This window comes from Haliotis rufescens, unplaced genomic scaffold (assembly GCF_023055435.1).
Source record: "Haliotis rufescens isolate VD_foot unplaced genomic scaffold, xgHalRufe1.0.p SCAF_63, whole genome shotgun sequence".
Lineage (NCBI taxonomy): Eukaryota > Metazoa > Mollusca > Gastropoda > Lepetellida > Haliotidae > Haliotis > Haliotis rufescens.
The window spans coordinates 72,857-79,811 of record NW_025964354.1 but is presented as its reverse complement, the minus strand read 5'-3'; the positions used below and the strand labels follow the sequence as shown (position 1 = coordinate 79,811).

The 6,955-nt window shown below is 40.3% G+C and overlaps 1 long non-coding RNA gene across 1 annotated transcript; it reads left to right on the top strand.

The window, feature by feature from the left end:
* Nucleotides 1-1,156: 1,156 nt before the first annotated feature.
* On the top strand, nt 1,157-4,978 carry LOC124124400. The gene is made up of 4 exons (XR_006859472.2): nt 1,157-1,196; nt 3,309-3,392; nt 3,519-3,830; nt 4,667-4,978. It is a non-coding gene; the product is annotated as an uncharacterized LOC124124400 (long non-coding RNA).
* The last annotated feature ends 1,977 nt before the right edge of the window (nt 4,979-6,955 follow it).

Below are 6,955 nucleotides of genomic sequence, written 5' to 3'. Positions count from 1 at the left end.
TTTTATGCCAAATAGAATCCATTTCGGGGGATAATCGAGACGGATTATATTCTGATGGTGACGTTTGATATTCATTATAAACCTGAAAACCGGTGTGTACACTTTGGGTAAATCAGTTACGCCACGCTGATTTACACAATGTGCACATCGCCTATTATACTTCCCAAAACTCAAAGCATACCGTAGTAACAAGAGACAAGGAGGACTTAATACTTCAGTCCTATCGGTGAACTCGATAGGTAACACATGTACAGACTCTTGATAACATTGATTAGAATTATGAGGGATCCTATCAATTTCATATTAGTCTAAGGAGCAGTGCAGATGTGGTTTATTGTTTGAAAGGGTTAAGACCGGAACTAATATTTGATACGTCAACATGCCCTCCGACCCAGGAAAAATATAATCTGGTTAGGTCATGTACACCATGCACATCATAATCTGTTCAGTTATAGCGCCCAGGATGTCACGTACAAAAATGGCCAGCACACAGGGACTACTTGGGCGACCACTTGGTACGTGCGAATGGGCGTAAGAAGTTTATCGAAATTCCAGGTGTGGTGTCAAACCAGATTGAGCCGCATGGAACATTGGGTATGGGTTACTTGAAGCCACACACTCACTCACACACTCACTCATACAATCAATCACTCATACACTCACTCACTCACACACTCACTCACTCATACACTCAATCACTCATACACCCACTCACTCATACACTCACTCATACACTCACTCATACACTCAATCACTCATACACTCAATCACTCATACACTCAATCATTCATACACTCAATCAAACATACACTCACCCATACACTCAATCACTCATACACTGCCTCACGCACTCAATCACACATACACCCACTCACTCATACACTCACTCATACACCCGTTCACTCATACAATCAATCACTCACACACCCACTCACTCATACACTGACTCATTCACTCATACACTGACTCACTGATACACCCACTCACTTATACACTCACTCACACACTCACTCATACACTCACCCACTCATACACAGTGAACTCGATAGGTAACACATGTGCATACTCTTGATTCAAGTGAAGAAATGTACTTCCTGAAATTAGATCAGTGTTGAACTGACATAGCTGGCATTGTTATCTCGGCAGTCGTCAAACAACCACACGAGGATATCTACGGGGCCGTGGGTATTACGACGGTAAGTGATGTCGTAGTTGTTTAGTCTTGTAGTTTTCACTCTCTGCGTAATACAGTTGATATTGATGCCGTGATTTTCTGAATTGCTGTATGTGGTTACACAACATGTTAATATACAGTTAGCCGTTTAATATGCATGGATACGTTAACTCTATGAATGGCTGTATGTGGTTACATAGCATGTTGATATACAGTGAGCCGGTTTATATGCAGGGAAACGTTAACTCTCATAGTGACTGCATTCGGCTATATTTTGTGTCTGCCGTGCCGTCCTAATGTTAAGGCTCTGATAATAGGAAGGCACAACAAATACATTGGTTTACAGAGTTCTGCTGCGTGTGACCCTCTGCAGTCAACTGTGTACACTACAACCAATTTGGCACAGCGTTGGCCTATTTGGCATTAACCCTGATACATTTTGAGCAGATAAAAAAAGAGTGGGTTGTGTCTTGGAAACGGCAACATATTTTACACAGAAACAAAACACTTTTGCTTTGAGACACATTGACCTCTTTCGTCATTGTTCTTGAGAAGGGGACGGCCTCCTTGGTCTTGTGGTAGAACGTCCGCCCGGAAGAGCAGAAGGTCCGGCCTCGTCATAACAAAAGACGTTTAAATATGGTACTTGTCTGGAGCTCGACATTAAGGGGCTAGAACAAGGTCAGCTCGGAGTCAGTATACTCCGACATGGTATCTCAGTGAGCTAGCACTTTAAATTGGTATTAGTCCGGACTAGTACAAGCACACACACACACACACACACACACACACACACACACACACACACACACACACACACACACACATACAGATAAACGGTAAAGTTACCTGCCATATATAAGTGCAATAACCTTGGACGCGACATAAAACCCCATATCACCTCACCTGTTGAGAAGGATAGAAGGAAAGATTGAGTAATGTTTTGGAAACGGCAACTTTTGAAACACAGAAACAAAACGAATTTGCTTCAAAACACATTGATCTCAGGAAAGGCCTTCCAATAGATTATCAAATGAACTGTTTTTGTTCGCACTGGGATAGACCTACATTCAAAATGTATGATTGTATGTATTCATGTATTAGGCCCACATTTTCTCATGATGCTACATAAACAAATTACGCAAAGTAAAACAGTTTCATTTCTTTAATGGTTAATTCACACACAAATAATACATCAATTATGTATTTCAAAGACGAATAATTCTCAATACCTAACACATGTGTGTGTGTGTGTTGTGTGTGTGTGTGTGTGTGTGTGTGTGTGTGTGTGTGTGTGTGTGTGTGTGTGTGTGTGTGTGTGTGTGTGTGTGTGACGGACTTGTCTTCTGTTGCTGCGGGTGATTCGTCAGGAGATTCTGGGATGTTATGAAGAATAAGATTGTTGATCCTGGATCGATTTTCCATGTTATCCAGCTTTTTCACTTAACAGATCTCCTGTTTTCCTAAGATCAAGATTTTCCTCCGATAATCCAGCCATGTCAGTTTCAAGTTTAGAATATTTTCCAGACAGGTCTCTAAAGTTTTGATTCATTTCCAGCCTCATGTCATTTAGTTCTTTAAACATTTCTACACTAACATCGTCATCCATAGCTGACGGACGTTGACGTTGGTACCAGCTTTTCTGTACGTCACAAGTATCATCAAGAGTGAAGTAAACAAACAAAGCTTCAGGCCGGTTCCAGTTCATCCCGGAACGTGCAGCACGTGCACGTGCATGGCGGCGACTCGTCGTTGTTCCCACTTTACCATGAACCAAATGACAGTTGCACTAAAACAACCGCCTCGAGCTCTGCACATACCCAAGTCACACGTCACTGTGTGGTTCAGCTCTTTACAACATAGAACACTTCTTTCAGTCTTCAACTTCATCGGTAAACATTTTCCCTGTTTACCGGAGCTCTCTGAAAAAAACACCCTGTCCCACTACCCGCTACGTGGCGCCCCGCTGTAAATAGAATGACACAGTTAATTTTCAATGTATCTAAGTGATTCGGAATCTCTTTGTCAGTAGTTTCACTATGGCGACCATGGTTCGAGTTGCCTTATGCGTATTGTGTTGATGCCACTTGCGTGCATAACTGCATAATTGTACCCAGTTTCCAACATGTTTCAGGTTGAGCATCCATGATGTGGGATTCAGCACGTGGGCCGATAGCTGTAGTAGTTTGTGTCTTCCTCATTTCTCAGTCGTCATGTGGTGAGTTCCCCCACATTATTAAGAGATTAATGATCGCCTTATGGTTACGACCCAATATCTGCCAAACCTTCCTTTAACTGCAAACTCTGATTTAAAGCATATCAAGTATGTTCCGTGTTTTAACAGATTACCTTGATCTAAGCGGTGGAATGACGGGCAACAATTCCTTCACCTTATGCTGTACAAAGACAGGTGGTTGGGGCGTAACGGGTCTGTATTCAGTCTTTTGGTACAGAAATGGTACGCTTGTATTCAAAACACGCAGGGTATTCGGTACACAGATAGTTGACAGTTCATTTCAAAACTTGGTTAAACCACGTCTGTGGTGGAGAAAGCACTGTGTGGACGTTTCTAAAGTGGAAGCGGGCATGTCTGAGTGGAGATGCAACAACGACAATGACAAAAGCACTTGGAGTAGAAAATCAATTAAACTGTCCGGTGAGTTTACTACTACTACTACTACTACTACTACTACTACTTCTTCTCCTACGTCTTCTTCTATTACTACTGCCACTACTACTACTACTACTACTACTACTACTACTACTTGTATTTTCTCCACAATTTAAGAATTCAGTGCAGATGAAGACACGTACAGCTCTATTACTTTGAAATGATTAAAATTGAATTCCTATATTTTTTAAAAGAAAATAAGTTAAATGTGTAATCTAAATGTCATGATTAAATCTAACACCAATTGCACTACTACATATCCTATCACGATAGTTGTGCTCACAAACCTTCTTTTTCATACGATGAGTTGTCTTTATCTTCGTAATTAAAAAACTATGTTTTTATTAAAAAAGAAGCATCTTAACCTCATTATTCATTGCATTGAAGGCATGCTTCTAATCGTCTTCATAAAGGTCCAACGGCCTTTGCCATTTGGTTTTGAAGATAAATAGTTTCACAACGTACTCAATTTGATAGTGAACAAGAGATGATTGACAGATTGACTATGGAAATAGGTCGAGCGTCCTGAAGAGCTAAATGTGTGACATACTATTTACATATAATTATTGTATATGTAAATGCTAAGTAAGTTCAGAGTTCGATTGATTCCAGGAAAGCATTTCCCTCTATCTCTTTTCCATAAACGAACGTTTTAAGGCAACCAGGTACCCAGATTCCAGCGATTTTCACTGTACTACAGTGTTGGTATTAGATATTATCATATATTTCTTATGTTTCTTATTGTGTTATATGTAAATGTATAAATAGTTGCATACACAAACTTTTATTGTTATATATATATTTACGTTTACACCTTATAGCTTCCATGACTACGAATCAACTGATCGTAGGTGACGGCTAGTTTGTCCGGCGTCTGACGTGGCCCTGTAGAGATTTTCTTCTCAGAAGACCCATATGCTTGTTTCCACCATTAATGACATCTCAATCTTTTCAAGGCGTTCGAACATGATTTTTGACATTTACATTAAAAAAAGACGTTCAAGGTTTTATGAAATGTTTGTAAGTATTGGGGATATGCTCTACAAAATTTCAAAATACTTTTGCTCTGTAAATATATTCTTCTCACTCAATGTTAGACTGAGGAATCTTAAATTTGTCTTCTATGGTTCTTCTTTTGCCAGTATCATGTTTAATTTGTTCAAATTCTTAGTACTTAACATTTTGTAAGGCTAGACAGATTTGAATGACTTTGAATTGAATAAACAACCGAATTCATCTGCGTGTTAGACAACTTATTTTCAAGCACTATAACTTCAGTAACGTGACAACAGAACGTTGCATACATTGAAATCATCTGAAGAACTCTCACTTCAGGCACCAAAATCTCACATCAAATGTCATTAGTCTGTATACAACGCCTGTAAAATAGAGTAGTTTCCCTTACATCAGTGGTTGTGCTGAAACACACATAATCTTGCGTAGGTCTCGATTGTTTCAGACATCGACTTAGACAATAAAATGCGGAAGGTTCGAACCTTGTAAAGCTTAATTTTGGAACCAGTGGTCGACCGATTATATAAAAGTGATATAAAAAATGTATACTTTCAATGAGCTATAGTCCATCCGTTGAAGCCTGCTAAATGCGCTACCTTCATTATTACCCTGGTCAATGGATCAGAGTGCACTCTACTTTCTCAGCTCCCTAGGGTAAATACAACCGGATGTCCTGTCATGCGCTAAGTTAAAAGTCACATTACCCGTCTCATTCTTCCCTTCTTCCCTGTACCCACTCACTGCTGAGTGAACAGAGCGATATTTCGAACAAAGTCACATGCCTCATGCTACATGTGCTTAAAGTAGGGACAGGACCGAACCCTTAGAAAATCTCAGGAGTGAAGCTGCCGAAACACGGTCATTCTCCGCGTCCAACCATGATTACCCTTACCTGATACGTGATCTGCGCGATTTGCACCGGATCACGTGCCTCCATTAGATTTATCTAGTTAATTGTGGGGCACGAGTGGGCCAGTCGTCTAAGCGCCTCAATCTGCTGTGCGGAGTCGCGTCCCTTTGGCGTTCCAAAAATCTTTGAGAATGGCTTCGAATCCCGGTCCGCTCCAATTACGTTTCTAGGTTTGTCAGCTCCATACTCATTCTCGTGGGTTTCACCAAGTGGTAAAACTTCTGAAACCTGCATCACATTGGGCTTCATTCCTAATTAAGCTGACATGCCGTGATATAACGGCAATACTGTTCGACGGCATTAAACAAAACTCACTCACTCTAGTTTAAAGCCCCAACATCCGATCAGCCTAATCGGGGTGCATGCGCAGTAAATATTTTACGTATAAGGAAAATGGGCGGAGCTTACCATTTATAGTAACCCACATGTCTCAATCTAAAATACATGCGGTAATCGACGACACGTGAACACCAATATGCACATCATCGTAGGTAACAAATTAACGTTGTTAATCTATTAAAATCATTTTTAAAAATTTCCCTACGTTTACTCGAGGAAAATGGCGACATAGTCCTTCCAAATCTGATCCCACATGTTGTAAGTTTTCCGTTTGAGGACTTTGGTCTCGGCCTGGCGTCTTGAGTTTCTAGCATCCATGACATATCTTGATGATGTTGTTGGTCTATTTACGTGTTCATTCCAGTCAAATACTGCCATATTCGTCCGAAAACGATAAACATCGTCAGAAAAATTAATTCTTTTGTTATGATATTGTAGCATTGTATACAATGAACATAGTCGTCGGTATCTTTATACACAAGAGTATTTTTCAAAGCTTGACACAGAAGTAGCTCAGCCTTTGGGTCACAAATCAGTGCTTTGGATGATTCATAGTGCGCGTCTTGTCTACATCTCGACGTTTCTGAACAGTTATTATGGATATCCTTGTAATGATTGACCACATTCATAATATTATCGCGGAGCTTGTTGGCATCTTGATCGCAGTTCCTAATGCACCAAAAAAAATGAGTCTTGATACTTCCTGCTTTGTCCGATAACTAGCGATGCCACGTCACACCCTCTTTGTATTTAGGACCCAAACACACACATTTAACCTCCTTTGTAACCTTTTTCGTAGCATGCCATGTGTCATTTGTTGACGTTGTATCAGGGCACTACTCCCTAA